Source organism: Amblyomma maculatum, chromosome 1, assembly GCF_055883805.1.
Source record: "Amblyomma maculatum isolate TAMU_Amacu chromosome 1, ASM5588380v1, whole genome shotgun sequence".
NCBI lineage: Eukaryota > Metazoa > Arthropoda > Arachnida > Ixodida > Ixodidae > Amblyomma > Amblyomma maculatum.
In genome coordinates this window covers 157,354,869-157,373,952 of record NC_139344.1, presented here as the reverse complement: position 1 = coordinate 157,373,952, position 19,084 = coordinate 157,354,869, and the positions used below count along the sequence as shown (strand labels likewise).

Sequence of the window (19,084 nt, the reverse complement as noted above, 5' to 3'; positions counted from 1 at the left end):
GTACTCCGAGGTGGGCCCGTAGCACTGACAGTTGTAACACTACGTTGGCGCGCGAAATATTTCTCCACGTCGTACCTTGTGAATCCAAGAGAGACGCTCGGCGGCACGTGACGGTACAGTCGGCCGCTTGCACGTTTTGTTGCTTGCCATTGCGCACCTTGTACGCGCACTGGCGCCTAGTATCTGAGTGACTGCAAGAGCAGGCGGTCCGTGTAGCTAAGCGGAACGTCGCTGATTCCTCCCAGGCGGCGCGAATAGCTACGCAGTCGGAGACCTTGACTTCGGCGATGCGGCTGGTGGAGAGCAAGTTCTGAGTGTCGCTGACGCTCGAACTGGACACCAGCAGGGTGCCATCGTCCCTGACGTGGTGTGAAAATTGCTCGCACTTGAGTAACCCCTTGCACTCTTTGGCAATGAGATACTGATCACCGTGGCTAAACGGTTTTCGGTGGTTGGTGGGTTGGAACATCACTGGCACTCCTATAGGGCTGTTGTTTGGACGGCAGGGTGTTCTGTACTGGGGCGAGTCCCTCTTTCTTTCGTAACCACGTGCCATATTCAATATCGTTGCTGCCAGCGACCTTTATCTTCGGCTTCTCCTCTGGCTTAACGAACCACCTTTCCTCGCAATCTCAGAGCTCTGCTATTATCCGACATTATCCCCGTTAGCAGAGAAAATACATGGGTATGCACATTTGGTATCACGCGCCTGCCACGATGAGCGCAAACTCTTTCACTTACGCTGTTCTTTTTCTGTGATGTTTTGTGCCAGGTAGGCGAGCACTTCGCTGAACGATGTCAAACCTGGGGCTGGGATGCCGATCTGACGACAGCAGCAAATATTATGTGCTGCTATTGAACCATATTTCGCGCACTTCATCGAAGTTTAACACATACAGGAATAGGTAACACGTACGTCCGAAGATCTTCGGCGTCTCTCTCTCTCTCTCTCGAGCTTACTTTTTGGAGGCCAAACAAATACCCTTGCCCAAGTTGACTAAAAAAAAAGCTATCCGAGTAATATTCTCGTAGTAATTCGCCCAGTCTGGCGCCTAGGTACGCTAACGCCTGTGCTCTTAGTTCCATGAGCACTACCGGAAGAAAAACTGGGTTTTTTTCTCTGTCTCGCCCCCACATCACGTCTAGCGAAGCTGCGTCATACATTTCTGCACAGTGGAAAGATACATCATGGCTGCGGTTTCCAGCATGAATAGAACTTCGCAGGTGCAGATTTCCGCGCATTTGGAGCTCTGATGGCATAAGAAAGGCTCGCAATCAAGAACTATGCGGGATTTATAGCACAGCCAATCGGAGGCGCAGACATATTTCAATGGTGTAAGAAGAAAGTGACGCGAATTCGACGTTTTCTTCTACGAAGTGTGTGACTCTCCTCTCACTACAAGGCCACTTATGGACGGCGACTTTCGTCGGCTTGGAGCCGTTGATATTGTTGATTTGGATGCCTTGACAACTACAGGAGACATCACTGCCCATTTTGATTTGAAGTCGGCACAGGTTCGGTTTAGTTTATGGGGTTTAACATCCCAAAGTGACTCAGGCTATGAGAGACGCCGTAGTGGAGGGCTCCGGAAATTCCGACCACGGGTGTTCTTCAACGTGCCCTGACATCGAACAGCGCACGGATGCCTCGGCGTTTTGAAGAAGCGAAATCCTTACTGTGAAGGTTTACCGATGGCTTAACCACACACATGTGTTCATATTGTTTCAAAGCGAGTTCCGAAACAAACTTCCTTCACAGTGAGGGGAATTAGCTTGTTCAGATAACTCGCTAGTACGACGACGACTTTCGATTGTTTTCTGCCCTTTCTCTGCTTTGGGTTTTGTGCGCGCGCATCTCAATGCGAGTCTTTGTTTGCTTCTTTCTTTCGATAAAATTTCAATTGTTTGTCCAGCCTCGTCTTCTGCCCTCGCTTCTCTGTGTCTTTCGATTGGTTTTAAGAGGAAGCTTTTTTTTATATATACATTTGTGTACATTGCCGCGCCCCAAGAAAGAACACAGTATTGAAACGACTATCATTTCGCGCGACCCAAGAGAAAGATATATGACCGATAAACCGTACCGCCTAAAAATACCGTAACAAAAGTTTGGAGTGTGCTTTCCGTATTTTGCATACAACCGCAATGTATACTCTATCAACGTGCCCTTCATTTCTCGTATCATTAACATGTTAGCGAACAGAAGCAGAATGACTGTTCGTCTACGTGTACCTACTTTTACACCTGCGAGACTGGGAGCGTGATTAACGAGAAACCTCAGTTTTGTGTACCCCTTCCGCAAGCTTCATTAGACAAGTAGCATTGCCTTCTTGCCTTCCCACGATCCTCACTTTGCAGGCGCATTGCAAAGATTCCTCTCATACAAGTTTGAATATTTTCGAAAGTTTCATGGCAGGCTAGCGCTGCCCTTGCCGATTTCCTGCTCCACGCCGGCTTCTTTTCTCACTTTATCTGGTCTCACCTCCGCAATTTTCACAACCCAGATTCTATCTTGTGCAAGCGGCCGAAATCCGCCTCTACGCCTGCGCCTAACCGTTATTAAGGATGGACTTTATACGTTTCCCCATCCTTCCGGATGTGGCAAAAGCGCACTGCTCGAGCCGCGACGGGACCTGCTCGCGGCGAAAGGACAAACCGGTGTGCGCCCGGGCCGCGGCTGTTTCGCCGGAAAGCGTTTCACGCTGCACAGACGTCCCAGACGAGTGACATCCGCTGGCGGTCCTGACAGCTCAGCCGTCGACGGCGGCGACAGCTAAGGCCGTTGGCGCCTATTGTCTCCCATCTGCTCGACAACTGCGCACCCTCCGACGCTTTGTTCTCGCGCGCCGTTCAAATCGAGGCGGTCCCTGCACGGCTTTGCCTTTGAGTTTTGATAGTTCCGCGGCCACGGATCTCGCTCTGTTTCGGGGCTTGTTCGCACCAGAGTGCTTCTCCATCGCTCCAGCCGTCGAGCTCTCGACTGATCCAGGCGGATAGGGGTGAGTAAGTGAGGACCCCCGCTTCGAATCAAGGGCACGGACAAGATGTTCTGCACGTGCAGCCGTTTCTGAGTTTGAATTCGGTACTCTGCGCCTTAGGGAACGCTGTCCAACCTGTCGCGATTCTGGAAATGTTCCCCACAAATCGGCACGTTCCAGGTTTAGCGTCCCAAAAGGACACAGGGACTTTGAAGGATACCGTAGTGGAATGCCTCGGTTTAATTTCAACCACATTGTGTTCATTAGCATGCACAGACATCACAGAGTACGCAGGCGTCTTATGCATTAATTTCGCCTCTATCGAAACAAGGTCACTGCGTACGGGATTCATTCCTTAATTGTTTTTTTTTTTCTTACTGAAAGAACGAGCTTAATCCTGCGTTATGGGTATTTCTAAGGATTGGGAAAATATTTCTGAACTTGCAGATTTTGCTATGAAGCATATGCTGCGGCAGCCTAGTACCCGTGTCACAAATGCACGAAAGTGTACATTTGAATGCGATTGTTTTCGCTTGCTGGGAATCTGTATTAGCATCGGTGCTTCACTTGACTGGTCGTCTGCAGAGTAAGGTTAGCGTTTCGTGATAAGTTGTCAAAGGGGAACTGCATTCGCCGAAACTCGGCGAGAACTGGTGTACTTGTTCTTAGGAGCCATATTTTATCAGTGGAGAAATGACCTTCTCGCTCACGCTGCAATAACGTCCTTTGTTCCTTCCTGTTTTTTTTTTTTTTCTTTGTGGACGAAGCAAAATGCAAGTGCTGACTCCAGAGATGCTAGAATGCCACATTTTAAGATTTTTAACCAGTGATAGTGTTTGTTATTTTGTGTGATATCATAATGCCTAGTTATCTTGAGCCTAAAACATTCGTAATATAACTTATCGCAGTTCTTGTCATGAAGCGGGATTCAAACATGTCATGTGCCCCACTCCCTGTTAATGCAATAGTGGTAAGGCTCCGTTCGGCGAGAAAATCTGCGTTTTTGAACGACGTTATGACATAAAAATCCTGACTGCTCTGTAGGTATCGGGACGTATTCGTGGCGCTCACGTAGTATCTTCGCTTAATCGAAAAATAGTGGGTAGTCAACGGATATATAATTGAACCTCTGACCATTGGGTCGTGAATCAGGCACGCTACCCTCACGTTCGCGAGGCGCGGTCTCGAGTGGGTTAAAAAGTGGTAGTTATGGCAACAAGCGTGTGGATTTCTGCGAACAGTGTACCACGGGACTTTTAAAGCGACTTTAGGAACCCTTTAATGTTATTGCTTCATGCTCTTAAAGTGAACTTAATTTTTCCGCAAGCTTTTTCTTTTTCCTTCTTTATATTCATTGTAGTTTTAAAACATCGCAGCGTTCAGTATGTAGATTGCAATAGACGCTCATGCCGCAGCTGATCTGAATTGGCGATGAAAACAGTTCATTTGCCTTGACGTGCAAAACAAGTCTGTCAGTACAATCTTCTTTAGAGACGAGCCGGTTCGGTATACAGGAGCTTTACCGGAGGTGGAAAATGCCAACCCTGATCTTTCGCCGGTTACAAAGCTGCAGACAAGACTTCTTGAGGACAAGGTAGTCGTGCATGGTATGTGGAGCCGCGTGAAGCATGATGGGTAGGCGGCAAAAGAAGACACAAATATCTATTAACAGTTTACCACATTCCATTCATTCGGTGACAATGCAACACGCTGTTCAATGCTCTAATGCAAAGTACCTCACGTGAAGTACAATGGTGACGTTAAGTCTCGGCTTGGTTGGTGCAGTGATTAATGGCATCGTCCACCACGATGAGGGATGCCTTTCCTGGCCAGCTATATGCTGACCTGGCGTGTTGACCGCTCCCCATTCTACAGTCGAAGACAGCTCAAGTGCGTTGTGCCACTGGGGAGGGCGGGGTGGGGGTGATATTTACAACGCAACATACGCCAGTTCTCACTGGAGCTTGTTTTGCCATCTCGGCGCGAACGTCACACAAGTTTCATATTCTCTGCTGTCGCGGCTGCCCTCGCGGGCGACGCGGGTATCGCTGGGCCTCTGCGGAAGGTCAAAGACCACTTCCCATTCGGCGGGCGCATGTAGCACCATCGGCTTAGGAAAGGCGAGAAGAAACAAAGCGGTCGCTCGGGCGTATGGTGCGTTCTACCTCTCGTCGCAGCAAGCTGCTGCCGCACACGAATGACCCCGCGCCACACCGCCGGGGCTCATAGCGATCGAAGTCCTTCGGTCTGCACCGCGCGCGGAAGTGCGCTCGGGGACTTTGCACTCCGGCGCATGCATAATGCAGGCGCCTGAATCGCATACGCGGCGCGCCGCGTATACCAAAATAAACAGCCGCGTGTATAGACTGTTGGGCGTGTTGTGTATGTGGATGGCGCCAGGGAGAGCTATCGCGACGTCGTCTTCCCCCAGGGGAAGAGCGGGGGAGAAAAAGCGGCCACCGCTGTCGCCGCGCCGACCGACGGCAGTCGTCATCGCACCCGTGGCTGCGCCGTTGCCACCGCATCGCAATGTGCGTCGCGCTCGCCATAGCTGCAACTGCAGCGATAACGCCCTGGACGACCCAGATTCGGAGCGGCAACCGCGGGACCACCCCTCCCTTTCCACCCGGCCGCTCTGTTGACTGCGTGTACGAATGTGCTCGGCAAGCCGCAAGAATGGCACGTTTCAGCGCACAACAGAGTTTGAACTTAAATGGCGAAAAGTGGAAGGGCGAGAAGAGAAGAGGATGAAAACAGCCAAAACATTGAAGTGGGCTCAAAAAAAAAAACGACTAGAAAAAGAAGAATACGTAGTGTTACGGAGCGTATAATGAGAGAGAAAGGGGACACGCTGCTTGGGGATGGCGAGAAATGGGGAAAGTCTGCGTGAGCTCCACAATGGAACGAGGGGAGCGTAAAGATTTAACCAGCTCCGCGGCTTCGCTTTTGAATGCGTGCCCCTCTGCTCAAGAGCCGCGTGCGCGGACGCTTCTTGCGAGTATCCGAGTTATGGCAAACTAGCGAGACCCGCAGCTATCTGCTATTTGCGCCAGCTTCAGGCCACGCATGTTGCGCATTACTCTTCCGACGGGCATTATGGGATCCATACATGCGAACCCAGAAATAAACGGGGCTGTGACGCGGAATAACCCTCGTTCGAGGTTTTTTAACTAGGTGGCGAGTTTCCGGTTGTTAATGGCCTTCGTTTTTCATCGTTTTTTCTTTCGGAACGTGCATGTGCTACCATTTTTCACTGCGCTTTGAGCTGGTTATTTCTGAATTTATTGTACAGTTTGCGTATTCTTAACGCTATAGAGTACAGGTCTTTCTCACACAAAAGCTGCACATTTCTGCTGCGTCATGAAATTATACTCCCCACTAAACCGCGTGCAGTCCCATTCGGGTAGCAGATAAAGGGGTCACTATAGTCTGAAACGTCGGTCCATAATGTATGTCAAAATTTATAGCTGGTATGTGAAAAGTGCTGATATGCAATTCTATTATGAAAGGGTTTTTAGGAAGTGAAGGTTGAAAGAGACGGAGAAGGCAATATTAAATAAAAAAAAGAAATAAAATATGCGGTCACAGAACTGGGGTGAGTGCACATTGAAGGTGAATGCAAGAAGGCGTGGAGGTTACCGAAAATTCCAGTGCCGGGTAGATGAGGCTGATAAAATGTTGAGTGTGCACGCCGAATACATATGCCAAGGGGCAAGGGGAGGGAGGGGCATATGAAACTGTCAGTTCTTCAAATTTGTCCACTGTCTTCTTGATATGATAATTAAAAAAAAAGAAAAATACGGAGGTTTGTCCTGGTTAAGCCTAGTTATCCGAGAGCAAGCTTTAATCATGGCTACACGTCAGCCTGGCTCCTTCTGACTGGCACGCACCTCATCCATGGTGATACTGAGCAATCAAAAGCACCTGCGAAGTTGCTGTTAAACTTTCAACCTAATATTGTCACGTGGCCCGTTAAAGAACCCCATGGGGTCGAAGTTTCTTGAGCCCTCCACTACGGCGTCTCTCGACTTGAGGTGAAAGGCGCAATTTCCTTGGGAGTGGCAGTGCGAAGAGTAGAGCTCACGCTCTAAAAGTTCAATACGGCTGCAATGTTCAGGATGAACAACTGAGAACACAGTGAATCCACGGTGGCTTTTGTGTCTCCAGATGCAATAGTAGTAAAAGTGTATATGCTAACACATTGTCTTAGCTGGTATACGATAGCTAAAGTTAGAGCGCATGAGTTCACCACCATTATGGCGACTTGTCGCAGCGCAGGTTAGAAGTCACGCGTCTGACTGTTCGGGCTGCCACGCTGGTGCTCAGGCCAGAAGGAAGAGTTACGCAGCAGAAGCAACGTTAATTCCGCCCGGAATAAATATAACAGTAAGACGACGCTCAAAAACAACCGCCGTAGCGAACGAACGTCCCACCCGGGGACGGTGGTGAAAGACACCATCAAAGGGTAAATCCCATGCGAAAAGGGAGGAGGAATTTTCTGCTAACTTGGCAAAGCTTCGTGCTCATGGCCCGCAGTGATCAGTCGCGTACGATGGCAGGGTGATTCGGTGATGGCGACGGTCTCCTTCGCACAAAGTGTGAAGCGCGCCTGCGCACGTTAACTTCGGGAGAAAAGAGCTCGTCCCCAGGTATGGAGAGGAGGTCTCTCCCGATATGCAAGGGGATTGAGGGAGGCCTCCGCGGCGGCGTCGCCAAAAGATTGCGAAGCGCAGTGGGGACGGCGGGTGTGTTCTTGCCTGACCATCCTGCAGAACAGCGCGCGTAACATGGCGTGATTATTATGCGCGTCCGTTAGAATGGGACCGGGGATTCATGTGTACATATGCAAGGCGAAAACTAAGGCACTTGTGTCCTGTGCAATGTTATTCACGTTTAAAAGCCCACGGTGGCCGAAATATTCGGAGTCCTCCAGTGCGGCATCCACATAGCCTAAGTATTTTTGAGGCGTTGCACCCCGCAAACCAGCCAACCAAGTCGACCCCAGGCGTTTATGCTTATAGTGAACCTACTGGTGTGCACTCTTCAATTGCGGGAGCAATATGTGCACCATGCCTTTAAAAAACTTTGTCGTCTTCGAATCTAAGGCCGCCGATGAGCAGAGAAAAAGAAATGAAACAGAAATAAGTGCGCGAACATCAAGATTCAATCTCAAACCTTTGGGTTGGAAGCCGAGCACGCTTTCTATTAAGCCACCGCAGAGCATGCCATGGCAATTCGAAAAGAATGCCTTTACGTGGAGACCGCGCTGGTTGCCGTGGTTATGGACGCCCGCGACGTAGGTGAGAATAGTGGAGTAGGCTGTGCCTCCGCTACTGCGCGTGAGCGAGCCGCGAGCCACGCGCCACGCGTTTAATCGTAGCTATGCGCACGTATTACCTTTGGATCAACAAATCGAACACCTGAGAGTTTCGCCCCTTCGCGGTTGTGCTGTGGTAGTGCGCTCGATGCCCAATCATACAGGATCGAATCCCGGCCGTGGTGGCCGCTTTTTGATGGAGGGGAAAAGCAAGGTGCCTGTGTGCTTTGCGATGTCAGTGCATGTTAAATAACCCCAGGTGGTCAAAATTTCCGCAGTCTCCACTGAGGCCTCTCTCATAGCCTGAGTTGCTTTGGGACGTCAGGCCCCACAAACCAAATCAAACCAGCCTGTGAGTTTCTTCTCAGATATCGAAAAGTTGCTTGAGCTTCTCAAGGCAGATGCAGCATGGCACTGGACTATCCAGCTCACACAGCCCCAACCTGATCAAACGGAAACTCACAGAACCTGTATTGACTTAATCATTCGAAGCCAATCACAATTTCATCAAATGCTAGCTCGTACGGCTTGGGGTCGGTCCTCTTGCAGGAAGGCTGACCATCTGCATATGCTTCTGCAGCTTTCAGGCCTCCTCAATAGCATTATGTACAATCAGAGAAAGAACTCTTAGCTGATGTCTGCATGCGAGTTGTTCAACTATTACACTTCCGGCTGCTCTGTAACAGTGAAACAGAGCGATAATCTCTAGTGTGACTGCAGACAAAGGGCTTAGAAGAATGCCATGAAGGCTACAAAAGATTTTGTTACGGCTCCAGTACTGCAGTACTAAACTTATGTATGTATCAGGGAATATGCTGACTGTGGCTGATTCACTGCGACAGTCCCGAAACCCCGGATATAAGGTTAAAACTACAGACTGTGTTCCGGAAATGTTGGTGTTGTCTGATTCAAGAGCCAGCTATCAAACCCAAGCAGATTCAATAAGCAACAAATAGGGGTCCAGCCTTGAAGCAATTAACCAGATAGTTTTAACATAGGCAGCCAGATTGGCTTTCTGACGTCCGTCCTGTGGCAAGACAATATTTTCACATACAGAATCAACGGTATATCACTGACTGCTTCGTCAGCTATTGTCAACTTTATCATTTCGGCAGCACCCCCCCCCCCCCCCCCCCCCACTCTGATTTATTGAAAAATAACTGCACTAGGCACATAGTGGTATAGTGGCATGTGAGGGATTAGCAAACTAGAGTGTTTACTAGCCTAACTCAACAAGGACATTGCAACCCTCGTCTCAAGCTGTGACACTTGCCAGACAAGTCAAAAGGCAAACCTTGCGCAGCCATTACTTGACAGACAACCGCCAGCGCGTCCATGGGAAAGGTTCGCTGTAAATTTCGTCCACTGCCAAGGCAGTGCATCTGTGCTTATACCCTTGTTATATGCTACTTTTCAAGCGGCCCCTTTTCAAGCGTTACTAGCGGCCCCTATGCGTCCCATTTTCAAAATAAAGACTAGGCTAGTCTTGGCCGGCAAGAGTCCTTCCTCTCAACAAGCGTGTCGCTCGTAGTTCCGTGCTTCTCCGTCTTAAATCTCCTAAACTTCGCATTACGAACACAAACAACATAACAATGATGATATCCAAAGTTAGACTTCCGACATTTATGCACTTCAGTCCTAAAACGCAGCAGATGGCGTTACACTGGGGAAGACACATGCAAATCACTTTGACAACTTGAAAATACTGTCAGCAAAATTCATTAGTTCGTGCTAGACAATAGGCCGCCCCATCATTACGCTGGCGGCTCTTTGTTCCCAGATCTGGAACCCTGTCGTGTCTGCAGTTTGCAGAGACCCGGTAACGTCCTTGGTATTTAAATAGTCATTCTGAATGTTAAATAAGTCAGCTTTAAGTAATGGCGCTGACTTTCTCCCCACTCTTCGCTGCCTGTGCGGCATTCATGATTGCTGTGAGAAAATTACCTGCCCTGTGTGTTACGCTCTTCCCCTCTGTGAGCTTATTCCCCATGCGTTTGGTCTGGAAATATGTCTGCGGATGGTAGACGCATTTCCGGCGGATGACCATGCCAATGCAGAGTCGGACTGTTGGCGCCGCGCGGCAGCAACGGTGCTCACATGTCATTGATGGGCACACGTACCCTCTTGCTAAACCGTGTTTTCGGTGACTGACCCGCGCTGCTGTCGCACGCATGTCGTCGTGTGCGAAGGGATATCGCTTTACGAAACCGTATCATCTACTTTTTCGCTGTGCTGCTCCATACTGCCAGGTGTGGGTTCTGCAAAGCAAGTGAGTCATTTCAATCTACGATACAGGCAAGTGCCTTGGAGAGTGCTCATTCATTTTAAAAAGCCATGCAGCTGTCATGGGCGCTAACAGACAGGTTATCACTCAATTTCAAACACCAGCTTCACCTGCGCGGGGTTTCTACGCACCCACGCTGTTTTCGTGAGCCACGGCAGGCTGTGTTGAAGCTGGTCATTTATATTTTAAGTGTCCACTGCTTGGTAGCTGGATCTGTTACGGGCTGCTACTTTCTTCCAACTCCGCAGAGAAGAAAGCAAGCAGCGGATTCTTGGAAATTGAAGACGTGCGTCGCATTATCGCAATGTGAGCAGTCAATAAGGTCGTGGGGCTCTCTATGACCCACCTGGCTGTTGCTGAACCAAGCCGAATGTCTTGTATGTTACAAAAAAAAAAAAAGGATCGCTTGCGCCTACTGTTAGTCGACAGCGCCTGCCAGTTACTGCTCCACACTTGCAGATCGCAATGCCGTCAAACTCCAGCTCAGAGTAGCAAGTGAGTTAGCAGTCTGGACAGTCGACCGGTGATTGTCCTGCCGATGTCCGCCCATCGCTTGTGTTTGGATCACGGTCCTCCTATGCCTTGACTCTGCAGGCAGGAGGGAGTGGTGCGCGCATGTTTTATACGTACGCCGTTTGGGAGCGTATACAAGTGCGCCTTTGGTTGCCGCACTGCGCACGAGTAGCACGAACTGGCCCCTGTACGGGGAGGGTTACTTTTTGCGAAGGTCAAGGTTTATACGGAAGGATCAGGCGCTTGTACCGTTTAAAATAGTGTGGTGAGTTTCCGGTAATGCCAAAATTTGAACCTACCACGTCCAGAAACGTCGACTGGGCTGAAATCATCAGGCAACATTTTGTTTTGATGTACGGACGTATCAGATGCAGCCGCACTTTGAAGGCAGCCAGCACCGCCTCGCATGTTCGCCCTAAAAGTGGGCGACCCTGTACATCTATACTTTTCCTGTCGCATGGCAAGCGTTGCTGGCTGCATTTCATCGCGCTTAAAGGAGCAAGCCAAGTCGTACAAGTTGCCATGTGCAGCTATATCCCTGACGCGCAGCGGCTTGCGAATTGAAGAGGATGCCCGCAAGTCATCGATATACGGTCCCTTTGAACCCTACTCGTCTTTCTGTTGCGTGGTTTGTGCTTCGGGAGCAGCTGCTGCTTGTGAGCTCCGCATGTTGCAGCTGTTTTCGGTAGAACCGGCAATTGTCGCTTTTCGTCTATAGTCCTTACGGCCTAACTGCACCTCAGGTTCTTCTTAGTCTGGGAAGGTCTTTGTCGAAATTTGTCACGAAAAGTACACCAGCATTCAGACTATGTTAATAAGTCGAAGCTACTGCATGTTCAACTGAGGCGTCTGAGCCTAAAAGAAATTTCGCAGGTGCGAAATGCCGGTTGGCCTGTAGGTGTAAATCTTGCCTAGACAGCTATGAAACCAATCTTCATGCAGCCTTTTGCGTTTACTCCAACTTCTCGGACTAAATTTTTTGCACCATCAACAAAACAAATTTAGAGGGCAGCCTCGGTATCTTCCTTTCACCGTAGGTATTAATTTCTGATGTATGCGTGGATTCACGGGTCCTCGCTTGTTGTTGCCCACAAGTTGCATATAGGCATGGGCCCACATGCAAGATTTTGTCTTGAAAGGGGCAAACCCGTTGCACCACAGCAGAGGACGGAAGGGGAGGGGACATTGCCCCCCCCCCCCCCCCCCCCCCCCCCCCCCCCCCCCCCCCCCGCCTTTTCCTGTAACGAATGGAGGAGGCAGCTTGGAAAAAGGAGAGGCCAAGAGCGGGTGTGAGTAGGGGGGGCAGCAAGTACCCTTTTTGTATCTCCCTGCCGACACCCATGCATGTGTGTGCCTTGTGGAGGACAATAAATATTTCTGTTTTTCTCGGCTGAGCGCCAAGGTACGGCCTCGATTTGTGGAAAGCTGGCCGGTTCCATTGCCGTATTCCATTGCCACAAGAAGACAATACGTTGTTTTTGGCGCGCTCTTAATTTTGCGGTAAACATTCAACGATGATATGTTAAAGTGTCTCAGCACACAAAGTCTGCACTAGAGCCTTGATTAAACAGCACTGCACATCGTGGTCCCCGATGCGTTTTACTGAAGCGGTTGCAGAGTGGGGCGTTTAATCGATTTTGATTGGGCGCAAAGAGCCAAAACCACCGGGTCACGTCGCCATCGCGAGAGGGTGCTTCCTTCGTCGTAATTCGTTTTCCTCAGACAATTTCGTCGGCGCCGCACGGCATGCGCTGTCCGGGTTTCGCTGCACTTGGCGAGAGTGCGCCGCTTTCCTTCGGAACTCCAAGCGGTGCCGCATTTGCAATCACTTACAGGCGCCAGCGATACAACAAGCTGTTCGACTTTTTCGCTTATTACGCAAAGCTTCCGGACTATTTCTGTGGCTCTGCAATCGCTTAAGCGTGATTTGGCTCGTGCCCGCTCCTGGCAAATCATTGAATGCCTGTGGGCGCTTAGGTATATCCTCTTCTTCCAATTTTTAGTTCTTTCTTCTTTTTTTTTTTGTTTGTGTGTTTGTGGCGTCTCTTTCCCTTCGCTGAAAGAATTGAGAGGGAAACCTCCGCACCCTCGCTTTCGTTTAGGGCCCTCTTCGGAAACCAATGCGGGTGTAGTCAATCGTTCATTCGCCAGTACTTTTCCTCGTACCCATTTTGTTTATCCGCCTTCCTCTAGGCGTTTTCGTCGAGTAAAGGTGGGATAGAGGGCAGCGCGTGCTGGAGGACACTTTGCATGATTCAAGATTTGGAGAACGTCCGGGAGTACGGTGGTCGCATAGTGGCGCGACACGCCTAGCGCTTTCGGCAGGAGGGGGGGGGGGGGGGGGGGGGGGGGGGTAAGGGTTCTCTCGAATTACGGATTTATGGCAATGCGCTTAAGCGTTGCCATAGCCCCGCAGGCACCTAGGCACCTTTAATGACGCTCGGGAGGCGTGCCACACGGGAAGAAGGCCGCAGCGGCCATCCAGAATAATTGATGCCCGGCACGCTCCGTGGCTACGTCGTGCTGCGCGCTAATCCGCAAAGAGAATGCGACTTAGCAGTCCAAGATCACCCGCGACGTCGTTATGCGGGCTCGAACGGTCTTGCGTTCCAAGAGAACAGCTCCGTGCCATTTGTTGCGAAGACGCTCCGCGACGCCGGAGCTGTTGTCCTTAACCTTTCAATGATGCCTGAAGTGCAGTACGGCGGCGCGTCTAATTATTGGGCGTTGCGTGACGGAGACGGCTTAGGCGCGTGCCCAAAGATGACACGAGGGGCTTGCGTTGCGAAGCTGCGTTCGCCGCGAACATGCTGCTGACCACGCGTCGCGTCAAGCCGCCCAATGTATACATCCCCACGAGGGAGCCTTTATGTCTGGGCGCGAAGAAGACAGCGGAGGGTGGGCTTCAGCCGCGATGGCCCGGGATGGAAACTACGGCGTTCAGGGCGTTATGTGGGCACACGAGTTTATTACCGAGACACTCGCTCTGTTATGGACTGGGCCATCTCTTTACTAAAAGAGCAAAGCTCTTAATAGGCGCTGCATAATCCCTTAGATAACGTCGATCGCTTACAGCGCTAAGAGTCTTTCTGTCATCACTTGGTAGCGACGCCTGTTGCTATGGCATCCAGCGGTGTCCCTCAAAACTCGAGGTCGCATGTTTTCAGATTCTCTAGACAGTAAAGTAACCTCTGTCGTGTAGCCGCTATAAATCGCGTGTCCTGTGTCTTCTTCTCTTGTGTGTGTCTTCCTGTGCGCTTTTTCTTCAGTCAAGTTGCAATGCACCATCTAGCCCAATTTCAAGTTTTGTTAAACTACCGCTATAAATCGGCTATGCCAAAGCAGGGACGAACTGTTTAAACTTTTTTCAATTCGCAGTCTGCCTGAAGAATGTGGGTGCAAGGAGCTAAATGTTCGTGAACGAGTCTGAGACGCGCTTAAACCGTTGTCCGCACCAGCTGGGGAGTGCTCAGTAAACGAAATTAAGCCTCGCTTAGTCCCAACGGCGTTGTTCTTGGGCAATAGTTTTTTCTTTTTTTTTTTAACTGCTCACATTAATTCATGTCCCAGCGGTGCTATATATACAGCTGTCATGCCGCCAGTCTCATAAGCAGTCGCTGAAGTAGAGCGCCTCTTCTCAACTTCAGTCAACAAGGGCTCTTTTACGTGCATTGGCATCGTACAGCACACGGGCGCGTTCTGCATTTCGCCATGATTGGGAAAGCGCGCTAACTATAAGGAGGCCACGAGAAGGAACGAGTCAACGTTCCGGACACCCAAGTTTCCTCGCGCGTTCAGCGTTGCGAGGAGAATTTCATGAGGCAAGGGTCCTGGGCAGTCATGCACTAGTTTCGTTCCAGCATATATGTTCTCAGCATACATATTATGCTCGCAGTGTATATACACTCTGTAAGCGCGCACTTTGATAAACGCGATGTGAAAATATCCTGCTATCGAACGTTCATTCTTATATATAGTGATCTGTTACTGTTATTGATAGTAGGGTGCAGAAAGCCGCCATGGTACACCGGATATATATATATATATATATATATATATATATATATATATATATATATATATATATATATATATATATATATATATATATATATATATATATATATATATATCGTTCTTTTTTTTAAAGGAGCTGACCAGTCTACGATAAAGAATATTAAATGCAAAGCGAAAGGAAAAACAACGCGCCAATGGTTTTAATATTCTTTATCCCAGTAATCACCATAAGACTAATTGTTGTCAGATACCAACAACTAATTATAAAAAAAAAACCTTCAACGTTTGCTGTAGACTCGTAGACTGTCAGTTCCTTTAAAAAAGAAACAAACTATAATAACGAGCCCCTCATTTCCCTTTCAATAGTATGCATATATATATATATATATATATATATATATATATATATATATATATATATATATATATATATATGTGAAGGAAAGAAGCCAACAGTCGGCGAGGCCAAGGAAAGCGTTGGGGATGGTAATTTATGTCTTTTTTTTTAATGTTTACTTGGATAATCACAGAAATTAGTAATGTAATCTATTTAAGGGGAAAGATAATTAGACACAAAGTAGAAGAAAAAACAACGTGCCGATGGTGGGATCCGAACCCACGACCTCCGAATAACGCGTCCGGTGCTCTTCCAACTGAGCTACATCGGCCGCTGTCCCCCCCTGCTACTTTCTTGGGTATTTATGTTGTCTGTATACTAACCTTGAGAGTGTTCACCAGCGCGGCCGATGTAGCTCAGTTGGAAGAGCACCGGACGCGTTATTCGGAGGTCGTGGGTTCGGATCCCACCATCGGCACGTTGTTTTTTCTTCTACTTTGTGTCTAATTATCTTTCCCCTTAAATAGATTACATTACTAATTTCTGTAATTATCCAAGTAAACATTAAAAAAAAAGACAGAAATTACCATCCCCAACGCTTTCCTTGGCCTCGCCGACTGTTGGCTTCTTTCCTTCATGTATTTTAACGAGCACCCTCATTTCCCCTTGATTTATCTGCTTGTATATATATATATATATATATATATATATATATATATATATATATATATATATATATATATGTGTGTGTGTGTGTGTGTGTGTGTGTGTGTGTGTGTGTGTGTGGTTTGCTTGTTACTAATGGGCCAGAGTTAAATTCAAACAGGATGTCACACAACTTTCCCGATTATCTATTTTATTCCAACAGTTTCGGACGGTGGACCGTCCTTCTTCAAGGTAGAATTGAGAATTAATTCTACCTTGAAGAAGGACGGTCCACCGTCCGAAACTGTTGGAATAAAATAGATAATCGGCAAAGTTGAGAAGTTGAATGACATCCTGTTTGAATTTGACTCTGACCCATTAGTAACAAGCAAACCATGTTTATATATATATATATATATATATATATATATATATATATATATATATATATATATATATATATATATATATATATATATATATATATATATATATATATATATATAGGCGCAGACTACTGACCTCTGACTGCGCGAGCTCACGACAGACAGCTCAGGCCACCCTCTTTCAGCTTTTTTTTTTTTTGTCTTATTTTTCGTTGAGGATGCTCGTAAGTTAATTCTGCATTTTTGCGTCGCACACCAACACAGTAGGGGCTCAAGTGCTCAGTAGCCTAGACCCAGGGGCTTAGTTCGAGGTTTTTTTAAAATGCACCTAAGATTGTGCAATAAGCCTTTTGTTTTTTTCTTTTTTAGGAGGGCACAAATCGGTTACCGCCACTGTCCACAGCCATATCCTTGCATCACGACTGAGGCGCACCTTTGCTTCCCAGTCATCGCAAAGTGCAAATAGGAGGAAGTTGGTGACACGCATGCAGAGACACAAAAGAAATTACGTCTGTTTGTTTACACCTGACAAAGCGCGAAGCGGTCTTTTTGAGGAAGCAATAAAAATAATTACATATGATGGCTAATACGGCCTCATTGAATTTAAATTTTAGGAAGAAAATATGTCTTTCTCGAGGTTTTTATGCTTTGCTCCTTTTTCGGCATACACTGCGACGCTGTTCTCAATGGCCCTTGTTAGTTTCAAGTTTCTTCGCGAGATTTCCTACACACAATGCCCATATAGTTTAAGGGTCACTTAAAATCTACGTCTGAATCCGGCCGATCACATATGTGGATCTATATATGCCGCTGGCGCAATAGTCATTGAAGCTGTACACACTGGCAGTGATATTGCTGCGACAGCTATTACAGGCATTTCCCAGGGGGTTCAGGAAAGTTGTGGCTAGGGCGGTAAATTCTACTCAAAGCTTCAGGTACATGCAATTCCTTTCACCCCCCCCCCCCCCCCCACCCCTGCTTTCCTCCCCCCACCGAAAAAAAATTGCCTTAACTACAAGACCCTTAGCGCGTACCTCCGCGCGCTAACTCGGTACGGCGTAAAATATATGGCAGTATCTCAGTGGAGCTGCATGTCAACGTTGCTGTATTATCCACCGCAGTTTCAAAAGATACCTGATAAGCTTTCTAAGTGCTCTTACGTTCGAATGGAGAGCGCTGACGCAAGCATTGCTGAGCGAGGCTTTTGATTTGTAAGCATGTCCTGCGGGGATTCAAATTTCTCATGTGCTGTAAGCACAGAAAGTCAAATCTCCTTCAAAGTTTTCCTGAAGCTATTGGTCCTTTTACGAAGGAGTAGTGAAATGGTTGGCGGAAGCATTTCGGATCACACAGCGTATACCAACGCAAAGGGCATGGTTGGCACTGTGTATGCTTCGAAAGAAAAAGTCTATTGCCGCGAAAGTATGCCACTGCCAGCCTTCCCACTCCCCCTCTTTCCTTTTTTTTTTACGATGACGCATACTTACTTATGTGCATCCGACCGGCTGATCCCATCGGGAGAAGGACAAGCTACGTCACTTGCTTTGAGATTCAAGGAAACAGTGTAGTTTGCCCGTCCTCTAGGCCATCTCGAAGGCGTAATATCGCTGTGCAGGCTCACTTTGCTTGCCGCATTGCGAAACCGTGTCACGTTTATACTCCGCTGTTTGTCTTCGTTATTTCGTGCCGCGAAGCGGTAACGCGTACCAGTCGCATAAAATGAATAGGTACGCACGGTAACTTACACACAGGGCGCAACTTACTTCGCAGTTTCATTTTTGTGCTCTTTCGGGGGTGCAGTATACGAGCCTGCATTGTGCGCCCCATCCCAATGCGAACTCACGCCGACACTACTCACCCGTCACCGTTTTCTTTCGCCGAGCAGCGCGCTAATTGATTCCATGCATCAAGGCGGCGCGAATGCTGTCGGCCGTAAAGTACAAAGCCGCGTTTGCTGCGAGAACGGCGGCGGCTAGGAGCCCCTGGCAGTGGTAATTTAATCTGGAGTTGCATTAATGCCGACCTCCGCCGCTGCCCCCTGCTCCTCTCGGAGCGCCCATTTCGGGCAGCGCGGTTACCTTCGGCACGTATGCGCTGGTGGATTCGCTGTCGGCAGCGTCTCCTGGAGACGCGCGGCCGCAGAATGGCGAACCTTGGAGCGGACCCCGCGCAGCCGCCTCTGCCCTCGAGTAGTAGCGACGCAATGCCCCCCCTTTCCCCAGAGCTGCTACTACTGCCGCCGTATCATGGCCCGCTCTGTCACGTGGTACAACACGGTCAGCTGAAGCTGCTTCACGTCGCCGGAAAGCAACAGCAGCGGCGGCAGGTCCGAAATGTAGCAAGCAAAATTGCTCGCGTAAATCTTCTTTACGGCCTCCCGTAATTCTAAATTTACCGTCTCCAGCTAACAGCGGCGCCTTCGCTTCCGTTGCGCGCACCCCTTTTTCCCGTGGCCCGGGCGAGCGCGGCGGGAAAGTGACGCGGAAGTATATACGACGGCTGCCGCTCTCCCCGCACAGCGCGGACGCCTCTGGCTGGCATCTTCCTCCATGGGGCGGCGAAATGACACGCGCGACAAGAATAAGGGGCGAATTTTAACGAGAATTTAGA

The 19,084-nt window shown here is 48.8% G+C and overlaps 1 protein-coding gene across 3 annotated transcripts in view; it reads left to right on the top strand.

Annotated features, from left to right (window-relative positions):
- The window catches only part of LOC146204717 (GTPase-activating Rap/Ran-GAP domain-like protein 3), a 444,973-nt gene that overhangs the window by 63,557 nt on the left and 362,332 nt on the right, over positions 1 to 19,084 (top strand). The window contains exon 1 of one of the 3 annotated variants that reach the window (XM_084589438.1): positions 2,886 to 2,996. The exons of the other annotated variants lie outside the window; for them this stretch is intronic. The gene's annotated coding sequence lies outside the window, so the exon portion shown is untranslated. Of the gene's footprint in view, positions 1 to 2,885; positions 2,997 to 19,084 lie in introns of those variants that run through there. 3 annotated transcript variants of the gene reach the window in all.